The following is a 22,207-nucleotide window of genomic DNA, read 5'->3' as shown; positions in this document are numbered from 1 at the left end:
GTGGAACTGTAAGGGCAACGCTTATTACTTCTAAAAAAGTTTGACTATTGTTGGACTTTGAGGCAAGGACAGATTTTCATAGCCATCTAAATTGCTCTCTGAAACCTTGGGGGCCTTTACTGTGACCATTCATTAAAAAAGTGATTGTAAATTTCCGACGATACTTTTTTGTTTAATTTTTCAGTTATTATTAAGTTAGACAATTCCTTAAAAGTTATTAACTTAACTTCATGATCCCATTCGTGCAAATAGTTCTTTATTTCATATTTCATAAAAGTCGCTTAACATACATTTATCATCAACAACAAAAAAGGAACAATTTGTAATTTTTTTTTATTTATTATCACATTTTCACAAAATTGATATCGATGGAAAATGGTTTAAAGGGACAGGTTTATTGAGATAAACAAACTGATTAACCGAATTAATTAACTTAATTAACTGCTATCTTGAAATTTATCCATTTCGGGAATCGATATTTTTTCCTAATTCGATTCAACAGGCCTTTCTATGTATGTGTAAAAAATTTCATTCCAAAATTCGCAGTAGCTATTGAGCTGTAACTAATTTAGCTTTCTGAAAATTGCTCCCAAAAAGAGTCAATCCACCGGGGACCATATATTAAGTAACTCTCAGCTTTTTAATAACTGCCGGTAAAGAGAGAAAAAAAGCCATTCATTTTTTTCAAAAAATAAAATGAAATTCATGTTAAATTAAAATCGTCTGATCTGAAAATAAATTTATTAAACTAACTGCGATATTATAATTGCCGTTGAAGCTTGTGCTTCCTGAAAAATAGATCTATAAATATAAATGCATTTAATATATAGTCCCCTAAAATAAGGGCGTTGCAAATCGACTGTTGTAAATTTTATAATTACTGCAAATATTTCGAAAACTATTTGAGATATGTTCACAGTTTTTTGAATTCTGGTATTTTGGCATCCAAATTTTACTATGTTACAATTCAATTTTTCCCAAATTCACATTTAAAAATTTATGAATTCATAAAAAATATCAAATTTGAGTTATTTCTGTATTCATTTCATGATTTTATGAAATATGATAATTTTCTTTGAATAAGGGAAATTTTTTTTTGAGAAATATTTAATAGTTTCCGAAATATTGGCGAAAGTTCATAAGACTCATTTAACATTGGAAATGCCATTTTTCAAAACCCTATAACTCTCAAAATTATTATCAGAATTCCATAAAATTTTATTGAGAGGCTAATTTTATGACGACAAACGGATTTAGGGGAAAAGATGATAGCCATAATCGAAAAATTTTGAGATAGCAGTTAATTAATTAGGTTAATCAATTTGTCTATCTGCCTCGAATTATTTCACCAAATTTATGAAAATGCGATAATAAATAAAAAAGTTACAGTGGTGTTCCATTTTTTTTTTGTTGATGACTGTACCTTGTAGAACTTTATCGTGCTTCACGAATAACTGTTGATGTCTTTCTGCTGTCAGTTAATATTTTTTAAGAATACTTTTATTTTATTATAGTCTTCCGTCAATTCGTCCTCTTCTCTCTTAATAATTTGTGTCATATCATCTGGTATTAATCCAATAATTTGAACCCATCCAATATCTTTTTTAAATATCTCCTCTTTTCACTTTTCTCTCAAACAGAATCAGATATCAGATAGCCTTTACTACTAGCTTTCGGATCGAATTCTTGTAATATACTGTACAAATCAATTTTCAGTTTTGCACAAATCTCAGTATTCATTTCACCATCAATCTCAATTTTAATTCCTTTGTTATCTAATGACAGCGTCAGCGTCTATTGTTCAAATCCTATCTCTTCCCTTCTTCAATTTCCTCTTTCCTAATGTATTCTTCCTCTTCTACGAACATATGATAAGATATTCTTCGATATTCTCACGGTTCTTAATCGCCTTAATCATTTGTTCTTCTTGTTCTATGAACATATTAAAAACAAGATGTTCTTCGATATTCTTTCGGTTCTTAATTGCCTTAATCATTTGTTCTACCTCTTCTACGAGCATATTAGTGACAATATGTTCTTCAATATCCTCACGGTTCATAATTTCTTTTATCATTTAGTCTTCCTCTTCTACGAACATTTTCATGACAAGATGTTCTTCGATATGCTGACGGTTCTTAATTACCTTAATCATTTGTGGTTGAACCCTTTTTTTGTGTTTCTTCTATGCCTACTTCTGTGGCGGATGTTCATAGACAATCTTTCTTCGCTTTGTTAAGGAAAGCCAAGATATTTAAGGTCGGGTCCCAGGCAATTTAAAAATTTCACTCTTGTGGTGAGAAGATGGGGATGGGAACTGAACACCATTTCTTCAAATGCGGAACCTACCGGCAACCCCAAAGAGGGTTTTAAATCCATAACTCCCGTCACTCTATATGAAGACTCATGATTCTAAACTGTATTTGCTTTATTTAGGGCTTCTTAAATTTAGTATAAATGCCCACATCTAAACTTTCACACTAAATCACTATCTTTCTCAATCAGGATATGTTAAAACAATTCGATTCTCATCAGCGTAATTTACTAAAATATATTTCATTGTCGATTTGTAGCTCATATTATTTTTATTGATAGGCGCAATATTTAATTTTGGCTTTTTCCTATTGTTAATGATCAAGATATGAAGATTCGATTTATTTTTCTTTGAAGTGTAGATTTTAGTATAATGGATGCATTTAATAAAATTTTTAAAATTTTGTTGTATTTACAATTAAGGTTTATCTTCAGAAGTAAACAATCGTGAAAATCTTTAAGCTGAATCTATTTTTAAGTACTCTTGCTCTTTGCTATGATTTATTTATCTATATAAATAATCAGGTAGGAAATTAATAAAATGCATTAAACAATGAGCCAAATTCATTCGTATCAGAGATTCAAGACATGTATGGAACAAGGAAACATAACTAATAAAACACTAAAAAAGCATACAAAACATGAATGCAACATTAATAAAACATTACGCCAACACTTTAGTACTATAATAAGTTGATGAATTTTTTAAACAAAAAAATCATAAATGCACGAGACACTGAAAATAAAATAAGAATTTTTTTTTACATTCATTAAAAGCTAAGATGTTATGAATGTTATTGAAATTCCAATTTATTTAGAGTTATTTATATCTTTATCTCAAACATTCACTATATGTGTTATTGATCTAGGAAAATTTTCATAATTTTTTTAATATTATTATGCTCTGAAAAAAGTGTGATATTTTTTAAAAAACCCATCTATTATCTATAATACACGTTTACTCTATTCGTAACTCTAAAATTTATCAATATTTCATTTGACGTATAAGAACGCAAAGCCATTTTTCAATTCTAATTGTATCATATAAACATTATATTATTGATAGCGTTTAACTGTTAAATACTGATAATTAACAAGGAGATAGATATCATAAGAAATATAAGGAAAAGAGAATTTACTTCAGATGTTCTTAAAAATCTTTTAATTGTATTTTGTATATCCTACAGATAATATAGGATGCAATGGATTTCAAAATGCAGAATATAATCTGTAACAGAAAGAAAACAACACCGATGCGATTCCCGGCTTTTAAAATAATATTCTACTGATAAAGCATTGAAAGTTTATTCTATTTTTTTCAAGAACCCTTTTAAAACCAAAATAGATTTTAAAAAAATAACTGATGTTTCATGGAATATTTTACGAGGTTGTCAAAAAAAAAAAAAAAAAAAAAGACCAGGTTTGAAAGACGCATGGAAGCAGTGTAATACACTTTAGTCTTGTAAGCATTTCATCCCATAATATGGAAAGTTAATAACTGAAACTAGAAAACGTAAGGAATTCTTTACGTTAATTTACAAAGTAGCATCCTTCTTTTAGAAAATGTATTAATACTATCATACAAGAATGTTTCAATTTTTCTTTTTTAAAAAAGCACTATTTCAGAAAATGTTGTCACCAGAACGAATTCACATTAATTTAGAAATGAGGGAATTTTAATGCCTTGTTCCGGAAAGTTGAAGAAATTTCTTTTCCTATCCGAGTACAGAATTTTTTGACATTCGTAAAAGATTTTAACAATGTACCTTAATAATCTTTATACAGTAAGATATGTTGGTTTCTTTTTGTTTTCTTTGTACATTAGGTAAAAGAATGTGGGAAAAAATCGATCATCACGGTAGAGATAAATGTTTCCAAATGTCATTTATTTTTGAGTTTTATATGGATTCGATGCACATTAAGTGATGTAAGTATTTTCTACCTATTTTGTATCAAGATGAATTTATGATATTCAGTTTTATGATATTAATTGCTATTGAATTTTGCCGGACGCATTTTTGATATTCGCCAAATAAGTTATCTCGCTAAGTGATACTGATGTAAGACGATATGTTATATAACAGACGTCCTTTAACGGTAACTGTTGTTACTTTTCAATAATCTCAGCATGGTTCTTGAAGACAGCACATTTATTGGACATAGAAAACGAAAAGAAAAGAACACAGGTATTGACAATTACGCACACAGCATCTTGTTCGCGGGAGGAAAGGTGCCGGAACGAAGCGACAGAAGCGCAGTCACACAGATATTCCTACGCCAGAAAAATAGCCCGCTCGCTTCATCCCAACAGTAACTCTCCGTCCTACCACTGATGTGGTGCGAAAGTTTGGAGAGGAGAATGTCAGCTCAAGCATCGTCCACGTGATCTGACCGTGGCTCAAAATTACAAGGTCCATCCCAAAATAGCCCTGCTTTAAAACTAGACATTAATAAAATAGAACTAAACTCAATGGTAACTCTCAGCATTGGCATTGCAATGGTACATGCAGGGACAGGGTTATAGTTGTCTCAAATGCATATTAGTAATGCCTCCATTACATTTTATAATACTAATAAAAATATTATGTTCTGTGTACTATTAAGCATTTCTACGCCACTGGTCTTGGTTCAAATGGAATCTCATTGCTTAATTTTGGAACCAAAAAAGTTTTGTTAAAGCGTTTGCCTGATTTTTCTTATATTTGTAAACTAAAATAATAACGTAACCAATTTTATTTAAACTTTCACTAAGGTGATTCATGCAATCGCTGAACGGAAATCCAGATCGAAAGCATATACAATCGGCTGATCAGTTCTCGATATTGAACTTGTAATCAAATGCTGAAGAACGCAGCATTTATAATGATTTGTCTCCTTATATAAGGTGCAAAAGTAAAGCTAACATGTTAGGATGTTCATTGTATATACTTATATAAGATAAAAACATAGTTTTTAAGCACTTCCGTGGTCGAAGAGAGAGACACTTTTGAAAATTTTAGAACTTCGCTTTTATTCCATCCCGGGAGGCATAATTTATGTATAAGAAGCGATGACGAACAGAAGAGCAAAAAGAGAAAAGAACGATAGAAATATTTCCCCCGATGATTATATACCATGAGATTCTGATAGGGATTTCTTTACACGTGTCGATTTAGATAAGGGAATTCTATCTTTTAAAAGAATTTATTTAGATCGACACATTTTTATCTCTTCGCTTGGAGCGTGAGAGCTGCTGATTTAAGCACTTTTACAGAGCCTCTGTAGTATTAATTAAATAAAAAAAGGTGGAATCAGGAAATAAGAGAACATTTTAGAATGAAGTTAATATGGGCTAAATTAAGATAACAATTTATAATTAGTTAATTAGAATTTAATTTAGATTTAGAGATACATTACACTTACATATGTGTGTACTCAAATATGTACGTAAGTATGGGACCTGAATATGGGCATGCCATATAATGGGCATCGCATGGGGTGATGGCTGTTGCAGTGAGGTCCATTTTGCAAAGCGACTTTGATGCAAATAATTATCATCATAATAACTACCATACGATCTTTTAGTTAAAAAACTAACGGCTAGAAAAAGGTATGCTAATTAAAGCTAAAAGCTAGTAAGGTAATTAAAAAAAAGAATGAAAGAAGAAACACTTTCTGAAAAAGTGTTAAGTTATGAAAATTCTGGAAAAATGGTTGCTGTTAATTAGTCGTTCTATACGCCAGGTTAGTAAATAATATCAAGGCCATTTGTTCTTCTAGAACACAATTTTTTTATTTGGAATTAACAGGAGTCTTATTTCTATTTTAATTAATTAATTTACAATTTTTAATTCTAATTTTTTAAAATTTTTTTTAACATGTACTTGTTTTTTCATGTGAGTTTCTTTTCATGATGTTATACAATACTCTTTTTAAAAGGTATACTGATCAGCTACATCAGAAAGGAAATATATTTAACAAAAAAAAATATATAAAAAAAGGGTTTTTAAAACACGGTTTTATTAATGTGCTAAAATGGAGAATTAAAAAAAAAAACTAATCGCATGAAATTTTGAAATTAATTTGTTTTGAAATTCACTACCATTTGATGCTACTAGAAGAATAATATTTTAATTGAATCAGTAAATTTAATAACATTTTAATTAAATCAGTAAATAAATGCTACTTAACTTCTATTGTTATACTAATATCGTTATGCTGCTGTAAAAACAAAAATATACAAAATTTCAAAACTTTCAAACTTTTAAATGAGGAACCGATTACAAAATTTCATCTTAATAAATAAGAACAAATCTAATTAAGTGAATAAAAAACTCTGTTAGTATTGAATAGTAAAATTCTATTAAATATTATTAAACTCCCCAAAACCATTTGATTTTTATCGTCACCGTGTTGCCAAATTTTTATCACAAAATTATAATAATGGTTTGCAGGTTTATTTAAGAAATATTTCACGCAACCAAAATCATAATCATAACAACAATTTAAGGGATAAACTTAGTATACAAACTTACTTTAATTTCTTATCACAAAGAATTTTTCCCCCTGCACGTACAATTTTTATTAAGTTTATCATCCTAAAACTTATACTTTCCAGAGACATTCTGTACTTATATCACCATTCACCAAAAATAAGCAAGTTTCTTTTTCCTAATGAATACAAAGCATGAAAGCCTTTTATTTTATTTTCCACAGCAAAGTTTTCAAAATGTTTCTTTTCATGTAAAAAAGTTCATTATCGGTTGCATAATATAACGCCTGCTCAATTAGCTTTAATATATCTCAGTAATAAATGTAACCGATTTCTTTTGATTGTCGAGGCTTAATTTGCATTCCAATGTGAAGAGATAATTTTAATTTCTTTGTGTCGTAATAAGGACAAAAATGTGATTTCTTTTTTTAATTCACTAGAAATCTTAATGTGATTGAAATATGGGAGAAGGAAAGAAACAATTCTCTTATATTTCCAGGAAATACATTCGCATTTGAAGATGCATTAATTTCCGAGTTTATTGAAATAAAAAAAAGAAATTATTGAATATGAAGCAATCTAAGAACTTACAATTATTTTTTTTTTCAATTAAAGTAAATGAATCCATTGAATCGCCGGCAATAAAATAAAACGTGGTTGTTTTTTTAAAGCTTTCTCTGTATCGTTTAAAGCAATTTTAATTTATTGAGTTTTGAAACAGAATAAATAAAAATTAATAATAATTTCACCCATCAATTTTTAATGATTCTTTATTTTTAAAGCATTAGCCTTTACCATTGAGAGCACAATAAAAAAGTATTATGATGAGGTATGTGCTAAAATATTTTCAATCGCTATTTCGCCAAATTTTAGCAAATCGATTAATCAAAAATCAAATTATTATAGCATTTTCATACATTTGGATATTTTATTTGAAGAAACTCTGCATTTGGAATTGTATATCTAATCACAATAGATCAGAAAATAAACACTATTTCAACTTTTGGGGCACCCTGTATATGTATATTGATTATGGGCAGCATTACAATGCTAGTAACTAGAAAATTTGACGATTAAAATCATGTGAAAAGGAATCACATTTAAGATATTGCATGCCATCCTATATTAGATACTATATAAAAAAATAGCTGGAAATATTCTAAAAAGTTTGAAATATCTAAATTTACAATACATCTAATAGTAAAGTTCAAATTTACAGAAGAATGAAAGACGGAAAATTCATTTCAAAACGTCCAAAACATTTTTAACCTATACACTATAATAATGGTATTTCAGATAGAAGTGAAAAATTCCAACAGATGTTTCGTACGGCCAAGGTTCAATAGGAATGGCACTAACATAATACTGCCTGTATCACAAGTTGAAAAAATGATATATAGTTAGTCTTCCCTGCTTAATTTTCCTGTTTCTGTACGTTTTAAACATATTTCTTCATTATTGAAAATAATTTATAATATTCACAATTTCAGAAATAATAAGAAAGCTTAAAGATTTAAAAAAAATTAATTTTGTGATATTCCTAAGTATTTGAGATAAAAATATCTCAGAAAAACATTGCATTACTTCGCAAATATATTTGAATGGCTTCAATTCTTTCTGGGGAATTTGAAAAGACTTATCACCAAACTCTTAAAGAAGCAATCGCTTATGGTCAGTCATAAGTGTCAGCCATTTTTGAAACTAAAACCTACAAAATTGCTTAAACTTTTAAAATTATGAATAAAAGAATGTTGGTCGTCAAAGTAAAATTTAATGTTCATGTAAATGATGTATGGTCAATTCAATAATTATATTTCAAACGAATCAGCGACAAAAGTCATTATTAATGATAATTCCATTGGTTTTTCTCAGGTTGCTAGTTTGACTGTCAACACGAAAAATTACAACAAAGCTAGCAGCTCTAAAAACACACTGTTTCAACGAAAAAATAATTTTAGTGAAAACAATTTTTAGCGATACATTCTTATCAGTGAGCTGAAATAAAACTTTCCGTTTTCATTATTTTCTATTTTTTAATCTTTTATTTTTAATTCATTATTATAAATATCAAAGAATGTTCAAATAAATTTTCTTAAATTTACTTCAAGATAGTGCCAATAGTATGGAAGAAAAACTTAATTAATCAATTAATTGATAGTTAAATTTTGAACTTATTAAAATCATATGTTGTTATCACGAACACTTAAGTATGAAAAAATTTTAAACTCCACTACATAGGAAAATTATTGAAAAAATAATTACAAAATTCCATCTATACAAACGAGAAACTAGTCGTGCTAACATAAGTGTTCTCATGAAAAAATTCCTGACTTAAATTCTCATTTGAAAAGACCTGAAATGATACCTAATTAACACGATACGGCTGTAAATTTGATTACGATACTTGCTACTAGATGGCGCTAGTGCCGTTTCTCTTGGGAGGTGAATTTGCTGCTTTATCCACAATTGTACAGCAAGTGTAATAGAAAACTGCTTTTTTTTTTTAATTGGAAAATGCTCGCAAAGGGATGTGAAGTTTTTAACTTTCCAAAAGGTTGTTCTCTACTACCTACAGTGTCTTAGTAATAGATTATTGGAATAGGGATTTGATTTTACTGAAGATTCTCCATGTCTATGAGCATAGTGTATATTAAATCTATTGTTGAGGACTAAAAGTTGGCTCGACCTTGAAACTTGGACACATTGGTATCATCAGCGCCATCTGACCCCGATTTAAAATTCAGAATTTCGGTCTTAGTTTCGAAATGGAGCCTTATCAGTCTAGCAGAGCAGCATAGAAAACTGGAAAATATAATCACAATTTTTTTTTGAAAAATTTTCTGCATAATTAAGCAGCTGTCAGTTGATATGTATGGACATTTTAAGGTTAAAATGACATCTACTGTTTGTAATATCCAATTGTATTTTGTAAGACATTACTAACCATACTTTGTAAAATTGTCCATGCTACATTTTAACACCTGAATTAATGTGAATTTTATTATACATCATGGAAATTTATGCTAAATTTAAAATGTTCGATCGCTCTAATGATCAAAAAAAAGAATGACATCAGTTGATTATTTCGTGCCAGTCAATTACATCTCAAAAGTCGTTTCAAATATTGAAGGCTTATTTCGAAAATCTTATGAAAACTCAAAAGTTGAAGACTGCTGTGCTTATTTTAAATTTTTTCCTTGTGTCAAAAAAACGACAGAGAAACGAAACCATGTCATTCTTTGAAAGAAAATAACTTTCTTTTAAAAAAAAATCAAACGAAGCGTGTCATGAAGTACTAGGAACAAGAGAGGCGCGTAGAGCTGTTCCGGTATTTTCATGAGGAATAATCAATACTTTCATTGAATTTTGAGAGAACTCGCTTCGTTGAATGTCTTCGTTTCTTCCAAAAAGGAAAAAAAAATCTGAAAGAATAGATTTTCAATATTTTTCTTCTTTCTCACTTAAAAAAAATAAATCTTAAACGAATTTCGTCGAAAAGTTAAGGTGATACGACATCAGTGATATGAAATGCCATTGTTGTATTAAAAATCTAAATGCCATAGTCTCTTATAAAAGAAGAATCGAAAATATATGAAATGATACTGGGTCATGAATTACAAAAAAGGTTTCATAAAAATGTAAACTCGGAATTAAAATGGTTGTCAATTTGTTAGCAGAATATGCAGTTTCAAAATGTAACCATAATTAATTATCAAATTTAATATACTACATAAAACCAATTTGATAAGGTTTATGGTTAAATGATAATCACCGAAAGATAACAATTCGTAAAAATACGGAGAATTACATAGAGTTCAGAAGTTGTATTCAGTGAATACTGCGAGAGAAATATCACAGATATTTGCTTATTTAATCTATGGTGATATCACACCTTTCATTCACAATCTTCATTATGCTTATTATTCATTTCAAAAATCAAGTATATTGATATCTGTCATACCCATATGGGATTAAAAAGTCATATAAAGTGACAAAAAGCGACTGATTGTATTTTTTAGGTCTAAAAAAATATCTAGTTTATTTATTTTTTGAGGTAATACATGACAAAATTAATATCCAAAACTGAAATTTCTTCTTTTAGCAAAATAAATAAATAAATGTCGAATATTCAAATATTCCTAATGTAATAAAAGAAAAAACATTTCTACTGATAAAACTTAGTCCAGATGAATCCTTAGTCTAGATTTCTGACTTAAACTTAGATATTTTCCGACGATTTTCACATGAATATAAAGAAATAAATTGAAAGCAAAAACATTTTTTTCAATAGTTACCTTTTTTTTCGTTATAACAGCCAAGAGGCAATTGTTTACAAAAACCAACTGTTTACAAAAAGTACGATGCTATGATGAGTATATCATTTGATTTCATTTTAGGTGGTTAAATCCTAATTTTGTTGTTGATATATTTTATTAGCCGCATTTCATACTGTTATGATGATTTCGCATTTGGAATTCAGTGAAAGAAATATGGCGTGGAAATACAAATTCTGTTGCTGTGGTGTTACTGCATTGTTTTATAATCGTTTGAAAAAATGTTCCTGGAAACAAGATTTTTTCCACGGTGGGAAACGGATGTTTTCAGTTGCCTATAAATTCATATTCTTTGTTTTTAAAAAAAATTAAAAATGTTTTTAAAAGATTAAATGTATTGCTATGCTTATATCGACAAATACTTGAACTGTTCAAGTTCAGATCAAATTATTTCCTTTATTGAAAATTTCGAGTGATGATAACGAACTGAAATGAATTATGATTGAAGATGGTATGAAGAGCATCAGTGATAATCATCAATAATACGTTCACAAAAACAATCCTTCCCCTCAAGACAATGTTTTCTTATGATCATGGATAATTAATTGAGTTAAAGCTAATAATTAATTTAATTTAACTTAATAATATTAAAAAGCTGCATTTTGAAGCTAAAAGGAATTGATTTTGGGAAGATTTTGTAATTTTGAACTGTGTCCAGATAACAAGGACACCTAAGATAGTATTTCCATTTTGAAATTTCATCGCCACAAAGACCTGAAGACGCTTGACCTGAATGTCAGATTTAATATGAAGCAAGATTCTATACATTATGCTTCTTTTGTGGAATCTAGTTTCAAACATGGAATTCTCTAAATAACTATTTAATAACATAGCTAAATATTAAATGTCCTTTCATTTAACTAAATATATTTGCTTCCTGAGGCTCTTAAAAGTTTTGAAAAATCAGAAACTCAGCATATTTATATTCTTGAATTGGAACTGTATACTATTAGAAAATAGATGATATTTTTTTTTACACAATCTCTTTTATTATGGTTTTTTTTTTGTTATGGTATAATCTTGTATTAAAAAAAGGAACTTGGTTTACTCTATTAATTCTTCTGAAGAGCAAATTTAAATCCAGAGAAAGTATTATAAAGTCTCTGAGAGCAATGATTACAAATGTCAATTCTCAGAATATTTGTATTATTAAATTTATTTAATCATCAGTAAAATAAATTTTATAGTTAAGTGTATTTTCTTTAACATTCAACATTTTGTTATATGATGGAAAGTACATTCTTTTATGATTTTTCTACGTTTAATTAGTAAGTTTCTTCTTGTGCAACAATTTTTTACCCTCAAATTTATTTTAATTTTATTATGTACAAAATTGTGTAATCATAACTAATTTAATTGGAAAAATCCTTAAAAATTCTGATTTACTTAACACTCATTTATGAGTACTTTTAAAATGTACTTATTGTACAATAAAGTACTTAAATGCATTTTTTTTAACATTTTTAAAATTTCCATAAAATATTTATCCTAACATTTATTTTTCTGTAATGAGTTACTTTTATATTTTAAATATTGATACCATCGATAAATTAAATTATATATTTTATTGATAATTATAAATTTTAAATATAGATATACCGATACTATCGATTTATTTTTATATCAACAATTTGATAAACAAAAATCAAATTGTTGTAGATGAAGAATACACAAATTCGAGATCTTTTTCAACAAAATGCAATTAATTATGCATATATTTATGCATATTAGGATTAGTTATGTTGCATATTTATTTCATATGCAATATATTCTTGCAGTGAAATATTCTTCTACAAGTCTAAACATTTTATCCTAAACACATTGTTATTTTCGATAAATATTCTTTGTTTTCTTTGTATCGAGATCTTAAAAGCTCTAATGAGACATTCCAAAAGATCAAATTCATCCGGTCTAGTATCATTCTTTTCACGAAATGGAAGAATGGTATGTTCCACGAAATGGAAGAATTGGAAGAACACTCCAGAAAAAAAATTTGGGACATGAATATAATGCTCATAAGAGATGTGCATCAGATCTCTTTGCTACTTCTAAGACTAAAATCATTTTCATGCATACGTTATATAAATGTACTTATAAATCATTGATATTTTAATATATACTGTGTCAGTAAATAGTGTTGTATCTCAGCATTTTAGTATGAAATTTTTAAAAGTAATTCTGATTTATATTATTACTTTTCAGCAACAAATGCTGACAGTAACATGGGCAGAAAATAAAATGAAAAACGCAAATTTCAAAAACTAGTTTTCTGTGTGACTATAAGAGCAAATAGCTGTTTCGGTCAGTTTTTTTCTTTTTATAAAATAAATGAAAAAATTGAATTATTTTGAGGGCCTGTATTAAGTACGAAAAAGTAAAAAGAATCAAATGTAGGAAAAAATATAAATTATTTGATCCAGAAATTTGTTTAGAGGCGCTCCTCTATATTTAAGCATTTTGCCAAAGCCTGACGAGAATTCCAGTTCCATGCATTAAAAAAATGTAATATAATTTCCGAAGCTTTTGGACAAAATCGATGATTTTGCAAAGAAATATTTATTTTTTGACACCAGAAGAAAACTTTCGATTGCTGTGATCTGGTGACAGAGCACTGTTTGACTGTAGTGATGATTGACTCCAATGCTCCTTCCAAAAAGACAAACATTTTACAATGATCTCATACTATACCAGGTCAGCTTGTAGCTCCCAAAAGGACAACTAGACCGATAAAAGCAGAAAACACTTAAATGATAGTCTTCTAGTTTAATTTCATTAAAGTCTTTCTTTGGTGTAACCCTAGGATTATTTTGATACTTCCCTCGAAATTTTGAGCAGTTGACAGCAGAAGACACCTGAACTGGTGCCCCGTCTCCAAGCGTCAGCACCACACTAGAGGGAGGACATTTCCTCCCTATAGATTTGGTATGCACCATGTCCACTGACACGGCGGTTCTTTGGTTTAATAGGGTTTCGACCTGGGATCCTTTCGGCATAGAAGCCGAAACCTTACTACTGGCCCTCCTCAGATCAAGAAGCTTTTATACTGTCACCCTTTAAATTCTTTCAAAATTCTGAACCTTTTACTTCATATTATTTACTTGAAGTTATTATTTAAGATCTTTGCAATTATTGTCCACAATTTAATAATAAATTTAAGAATTATTATTTTCCAGTTTTTTAACGTCATTTAGAACACATTTATATATTTAATGTCTGGTTCTATTGAAAAAATATCGTATTATTTCAACACTTACCTGGAAAACCAGTAATCTTAATGCTCTAATATTGAAAGTAAAAAGTAAAAAAAAATATCACTTACCTTTAGCTGTTTGCTGAATCAGAAGCTGATACCAAATTTATAATGCACAATGCCACAGAGCAAAGTTTATGCACAAAGTTTAGATTTACAGTTCAACCTAAAAACCATACAAATATTAATTACCATTCTTTCATTTAGAAAGTAATGTTGACAAAAAAAAGTCTATTATATAGAACTTCAAATTATTAAGTAAATCATATGAATTTTCCAAACGCACATTAAATTATTTGTTTATAAAAGCTATCCTAATTGTATTAGACAAAGTTTTTAGCATAAGCGTTATACCAAAATCACTAAAATTTGCTATTATAATTTATTTAAATATATAAATAATATCAATATGCATTTGCTTTTATAAAATATTTATTTTGTGATGATAGGGGCTTTTTTGCGTTTTGTGAAACAAAAATAGCATTTAAGCAGACTTTTTTTATTTCATGATTTGTTTTTGAAAATATAATAATTCTGGTAACATAACATAAAACACGCTGTTTGTTTAATTCCGTCTGTGAATTCTTCGGATATCCCTACATTCAAAACTCCAAATGAGGCAATATTTTATATTTAAATCATATTTATTTTATTATACAATCACTGTTGTCTCTCGTAAAAATCATGTTGACAAAAATGTTTCCTAACTGTTAGAATATTATACTATTCTGAATAGAAGTCATGTTAGATAATGTGAGTTTCGTCCAGAAATTAATTTCCACATTCATTTGTGCATTTTGAAAGGAAAACAATTTTTTTTAAAAATATGTTTCAGTGATTGAACGATTCCATGTTTAAATTTTTAATTAAAAATCTTTAGTAAATCTTACAGTACTTAATAAAACATTCTATGGAATTTATGTTTATCTTCTTTTAGAAATCATGTTTTTAAGAAATTTATTATGTTTATCTGCTTTTAGAAATCATGCTTTCAAGAAATTTATTATGTTTATCTGTTTTTAGAAATCATGCTTTCAAGAAATTTATTGTTTATCTGCTTTTACAAATCATGATTTCGAGAAATTTATTATGTTTAAAAATATTCTTTTTTTACTTACGACATATTAGATTAAAATTAAATGTTAATTTATTTTGCAAAACCCTTTGTCTGATAAAATTAAAATCTATTTTCGGTTGGTTGTATATGAAGGCACAAACTTTTTCTCTCACAAAATTTTTTAAGAAATGAATAAATGAAAAAAAAAAAAAAAAGAATAGAATTTCAGCTAAATTATACATGACTGGTGACCGTAAAAAAAAGTTTAACAAGCAATCAAGGTTACTTTCATAAACAATAAAACATTTGATTCAACTTAAGCAGTTTCTTAAAAAATATATAAGCCAAAAAAACTCTAAGTTTTACTTACCTGTTTTTATATTTGTCTTTTTCTAAATGTACAGTTATCAATCTTATGGTATACTTACTCATAAAAGATTTGATCAAAACAAAATATCATTTTATAAAATGTCTAAGTAATAAATTAATGTAAAATTTTTCTTTTATAATGGTTTCATCCTTTAATAATGCCACTTCATTTTATTATTTGCATTACTCTGCAAAGTATGTTCTTAATATATGGTGCATTATTAAATCAAATACAATTAGGGGTAATGGATTCTAACACGAAGAATCATGAAGCGACAAAAGAAAAATAAGACTTGTAACATGAGACAAAGAGAAGCTGTTTGCTCATTATCATTGTTCTACGACGATATCATAGCGCATTATCGAGCAAAAAGTATTACATGGTATCATGCTAAGAAGATGTTGAATATAAAGTGAAGAATTTATTGATAATATAATTCTAATGGCACTGAAAACATAGGGAGGCTAAAGGAAGAAAGCTGCAAATGAATATATTTCTGTTGCTCAGCATTTAATTGAGTTGTAAATTTAAAAAAAAATGAAATTTGGAGTCTAAACATATTTCGATTTCTTCAACGCGAAAAAGGGCTTACATGCATCGCCGCAAATAAAGATTATAATGAGTTTATATCAAATGCCTTGAGATTAGTTTTCTTAAGTTTTAATTAATATGTCTTTTGAAATTAGTACGAGGGTTATTTTGGTACGTAATAATTCCTCATAATTTTGAATCTGGTCAAATGGTAATGGGGGGGGGGAGGATGCCTGTGGTGCAATCCCCTCTGCAAGCTTTTGCGATGCGTCAGCGGAAGGGTGTTTGGCCTACGGCGTCGGATTTAACGTGTTTTATACTCGCATACATAGCGGATCTTTGGTGACAACGGGTTTTAAAACTAGAGCCCTCAGATCCGGAACACCCTACTACTACGCTAATACAACAACCTGTAGTGTTTCTGAGACTCATTGTTACAAGAAGAAGGATAAATTAAAAGACAATATTAAGTAACTGAAAATTACTTCTTTAAATCTTCTTTATTTAATACTAGTTGATATTTTCGGCATTATTTTCAATTTAAATATTTTTATGTATAACATTTGAGATGAAAAAAAAAAAAAAAAACTAAACTAAACTAAAACTTCACTCAATTCTTTTATCACTTGATTGACTGCTAATGAGCCTTATTCACTAGCAATCGCTTGAAAAGAAGATTGCATTAATTCTTTCTTTCAATTATTTTAGAGGCTGTTAAATAACAAGATTAAATCAATGGGAAATTTCAAAAGATATGAAATATAGATTTAAAAAAATAGTGGCAGAGTGGATCATTGTCTCATTGCAATCGTATTTCAAAATCATCTGCTTTAAATTTTAAAAGTTTTAATAAAAATTGAAGAAAAAGTTGCAAAGAAATTAATTTGATATCACTCAAAAGGTAATAATTTTACAATGGTATTACAATATTTCTTGTGGAACAATTTGCTTCAAAATTACTGCTGAAAAATGACAAAAATTCAATTATTTTCTAATTAATTGAATATGTAACTTTAGTATTTTCAAAAATTGATGATTTTTTCCACTTGTCTCAAAAAATAAGTGTGCAAAATTTGGTTGAAATTGGCCCAGCCGTTTAGGAGATATGAAACAACATGATATGCATATATACATGACATATATATACCACAATGACTTTAACTCATATTATAAGATTAAAGTGAGAAAAAGACTGATCTCGATACCTATCAGATTTATTCTTGAAATTTCTATACATTAAAAAAAATCTTTTTTAGGTATTTTTCAATAAATTCAAAACAGAATTAAGTGTTAAGAAATTTCCACATTTCTTTTCCCACTTTTAAAATACTTCATACTCTATGTTCAAATAATTGAAGAATCAGTATAATCCTTTCTATTATGAAAACCTTTCAAGTTGATGGAATAGTGCTTAAAGAGATCGTTATTTACATACGAGTTTTTGTCCATATGTTTATGCAGATCCTTGGGTAAATAATAAAATATCTCTTTTGGACCCCAATATTTTAAGTAGGGCATGGAAAATAAAAGGATGGTCATTTTCGTTTATTATATTGAACAATGACTTTGATAAGAAAAACATACAACTCATATGAGGATCATATGTTCTTATATACACATCCTCACGCGAAAAGCACTTTGGCTTTCATCTGTTGTTTCGCTGCTTTTTTGGTAACGTTTACGCTTTTGGTTTTGATTAGTTTTCCGCCTCGAAAAGTACGAACAAAAGATTCTACAACTACCATCGAGTGTACAGCTTCTCAAAATGTTTTCCAGAAATCAACAAATACTAGGGATTGTCTATATATTTAAAAAAGGAATGAATGTGATCTCAGTTTAAGATTTGTCTAATAAAATAGCTTAGAAAGAGCGATACAGCTACAGAAAGAGAAAATATGAATATTTTAAAAATCATTCCTATCTTTTGTTTTATTAATATTTTCACAGAAATTAATTCATTTTTGTGTGATATTTTTAATATAAAAACAAATAGTTTCTTCAGCATATATTGTTAGGACTGTATTTTTTATAGTGTTTTTTTCATTTTTTAACAAAAAGGGAAAGTGGAAAAGCGAAAACAACTACTTATAAATTTGTGGCATTTTTTATTGTATCTTTTTGTGACATTAAATCTAATCATAATGTCTTTCTATTAATGTTCAACAATTCCTAGATGTATTTATACAGTTAAAAGAATGAAAATGGTTCTTACTTAAAACAAAGCTAAAACAGTTATCTTCGAAATGCAGTTGAAAAGAAATTATTTGAAAACTTTTATATCTTTATTCATTAATATGTGTATGAATTTTTTTTGTATGATATTTTTATTACAACGAATGAAAAAATTGTTGAGCACAGCAGTGTAAATTTTATGATTTGGTCTTGCAGACAAAAGAAAAAGACAACAAAAAACTTTACTTATAGATCTATGATTTTTCTCTTGTAAAGTGTGTCCCAAAATTAATGCAAGTTTAAAATTTTTACCATTCGTGCAGTAAAGTGTTGCCAACCCTATTAAAAAATCCCTTTGACAGCTGATAGTTTAGGGTTAGTAAAAGTGGAGCTTTACACGAATAGAACAATGTGCTTTCCTTATTGAACAATATTTAAAAAATAATGAATGTATGGCGGCCACAGTTCGAAAATTTGAGAATTGGCCCTTAGATCAGGTGATTTAATTCCACTGAATTTCTTTTTATGGGGTTATTTGAAGTCAAAGGTCTATGGCAACATGCCCATAAGCAAGCGTTCATTGGAGGAAATTCAACCCTGCATCAACGAAATTCAGCCACATTTATGCAAAATGATCATGGAAAATTTTTACAAAAGAGTTCGTATGTATCAGCAAAGCCATGGGGGCCATTTGCCTTATATGTTATTCCATAAATAACCCTATCCTGTGTACTTTACGATTCGATAAAAGTATAACAATTTTAAAAAAACTGTGTTTTTCAATTTAATTCAAATCTTGCGTTAACACGTTGTTCTATCATGTATCACTCCATTTTTACTAACCCTAAACTATCAACTGTCAAATAGTTTTTTTAATAGGGTTGCAACAATTTACTGAACAAATGGTGGCAAATTCATATCTTGCATTAATTTTGGGACATCCTTTACATATACTGGATTTAATCAAATTATAATATCTCTCGTATAGAGAAGAGAACTTCAATCGTAATCAAACTTGACTGCAGTTAAAGGGAAGAAAGGGAAAAAATGTCTGAGAAAGGGAATAAAAACAAACTTGAACACGAGAAGAATAGTTCAGTTGGGCGTCAAGGAGGGATCTCGAGAAAAAGTCAACCCGAGTAAAAAAATGGAGAAACGGGGAAAAAATTGCTTCCGATGCATAAAAACTGTGGAGTTCAAAAGATAAATGAAAGAGAATGAATCATTTTATTAATCAAATATTAAATTGGGAAGCGAAAGTATAAACAGATGTCTAGGTTATCTTCGTAGGAAGAAAATGGAAAATTAAAAGGATTTTTTCTTTACTCCTGATATCGGATAGGGTAATTAAAAACACTAGGGAAAATGAAATAATTCATTTTAAGTAACATTTCTGGATAATTTGTTATGTTTACAATTATCCGCATTTTCTCAAGAGAAATACGAGATTCAGTAAAATTAGAATCTGTGTGGTATATTTGTTTGACTTTCATTTTATTTGTTTGCCTAAGATATTCAAAAAACTTCCATCTTCTTTTATATTTACATATCTGTGATATTCTTTCAAAGAAAAAATAAAAGATTTTGCCTCTAACTTTGTCACCAAGCGATTGAATTCTTTTATTAAAATAAAGTAGATTTTTTTTTTTGCATTGCGACAATTGTCTAGGAATTTCTGATAGAATCTAATATTTTTTAATGGATAATCAAAGTGATTTTTATAAATGTATTGAAATAAATATTCGAAAATTATTTAAATCTGAAAAATTTATATTTTAATTATCATTGCTGAATAAAAACCACTCAATCTAAAAGAGCGTTTGAAACAAGCATATTCATTCTTATGCTTAATGTACTACTAATTTAATAATTGCAACCAAAAATATGCTGCATTATAGGCTTTATATAGTTTAAAGTATTGATTTACGGACGCTTCTTAAAAATTTGTTTCTAATGATATTTCTGCCCAGAATTGAATAAAATTATAATAATAGTATACTTACTTATGTTTAATGAAACTAAAATGAAATGCAGAAACTAATACATATTCACATACTTAATGAAATAGAGAAGTGAATAAAGTGTTACAAAACAATATATATTTAAAAAAATTTAGGCTGTTTATTAGTCATTACAGATCTATGATATGCTTACAAACATAATATGAAAGGTTTCCGATTATAAAGATTTCTGATAGAATGTAAACTTATATATTTTTTAATGGATAATCAAAGTTATTGTTATATTTCTATTAAAATCGAAATTTGAGAATATTTCAATAAGAACAAAATTATTTCCTGCATATTAGCGCTGGATAGCAACCACTGAATTTTATATAGTGTTTGAAAAATATACTGATTCTAATGTAAAAATATTCCTAATAATTAATTTACCTAAGCTAAAAATATATTGCATTAGAAGATTTATTTAGTTTTCTACATTGCTTTAAGGGTTACTTGAATACTAGTTTGAAAATGTTTGTCGAAATTTGAATAAAGATGTATTAATAGTAAATTCAATTATATTTAATGAAACTCAAATGAAGAGCAGAAATTAATATTAGGCACAAGCTGAATGAAATAAAGCTCTGAATTCAATTTTAGTTTGCATACAATTATACCTTCTAAAGTCACAAACACATGCTTAAGTGAAAAATAGAAAGATACTAAAAAATAGATAGATGCTAAAAACAGTATATATAATAATTTATAGTGAAAAGCACTTGAAGTATTTTTCTGTTGACAGTTTGAGATGTTCTTATGGGATTTATTTTAGCTTTCTTAAAACAATATTGAAGCAGATATTTAAAATATGTCAAAATTAAGCATATATATAAAATAATTTACAAATTAAAAATGCAAACAAATAGAAAATTAATTTATTTGTAATATCATGTAAAATTCCTTTCAATTAATTTATTTATCTTAATTTGTTATGAATTATAAATCGTTTTACAAGTTTTCAACATGTATTAATTTCTAAATAAATACATATGGGCAAAACAATAATTTAGATATTAATGACAAGCATAAATATGTTAAAATCCTACATTGAATAAGATAATTGATATTTAATGTCGTATATTGATACAAAGTATTACAAATGTATCTGAAGATATGCACATTTTTTTAAAACAATAATGTCAAAAATTAACGGGCTGTGATGAGGTTGAATTTGCATACAGATAAATGCAACTTAATTTTTTAAAGAATTCTGTTGATTCAAATTATTTCTTTCGAGTATTTTTGTAAAGAAATATGTATCTTCATTCTTAATAAAAAAAAAGAGCATTCATCACGATTTGTATCTTCATAGTTAAAAAAAAAGATCATTCATCACGATTTGTACCTTCATAGTTAAAAAAAAGATCATTCATCACGATTTGTATCTTCATAGTTAAAAGAAATAATTCATCACTATTTGTATCTTTCTAGTAAAAAAAAAGGATCATTAATCATGATTTGTATCTTCATAGTTAAAAAAAAAGATCATTCATCACGATTTATATCTTCATGGCTAAAATAAAAATCATTCACCACGATACTCACAAATCATACGAAAATACAATATACATAAAAAATAATACTTTAACAAATTTAATTTTTCAGATATATACGAAATACAGTTTAAAAATTAAATATTGTAGAGTATATAAAAATTTCAAGTCAAAACAATCATATATGTATAATTAATTTAACGGTTAAGAATCGGC

The 22,207-nt window shown here is 27.8% G+C and overlaps 1 protein-coding gene across 2 annotated transcripts in view; it reads right to left on the bottom strand.

Moving 5' to 3' along the window:
* Nucleotides 1–22,207, bottom strand: part of LOC129960800 (polycomb group RING finger protein 5-A-like) — a 157,682-nt gene that overhangs the window by 36,571 nt on the left and 98,904 nt on the right. The window contains exon 2 of one of the 2 annotated variants that reach the window (XM_056074452.1): nucleotides 14,435–14,531. The exons of the other annotated variant lie outside the window; for it this stretch is intronic. The gene's annotated coding sequence lies outside the window, so the exon portion shown is untranslated. The remainder of the gene's footprint in view (nucleotides 1–14,434; nucleotides 14,532–22,207) is intronic. 2 annotated transcript variants of the gene reach the window in all.

Source organism: Argiope bruennichi, chromosome X2, assembly GCF_947563725.1.
Source record: "Argiope bruennichi chromosome X2, qqArgBrue1.1, whole genome shotgun sequence".
Lineage (NCBI taxonomy): Eukaryota > Metazoa > Arthropoda > Arachnida > Araneae > Araneidae > Argiope > Argiope bruennichi.
The sequence above is the reverse complement of the archived record's forward strand: the minus strand, read 5'-3'. Positions and strand labels throughout refer to the sequence as shown.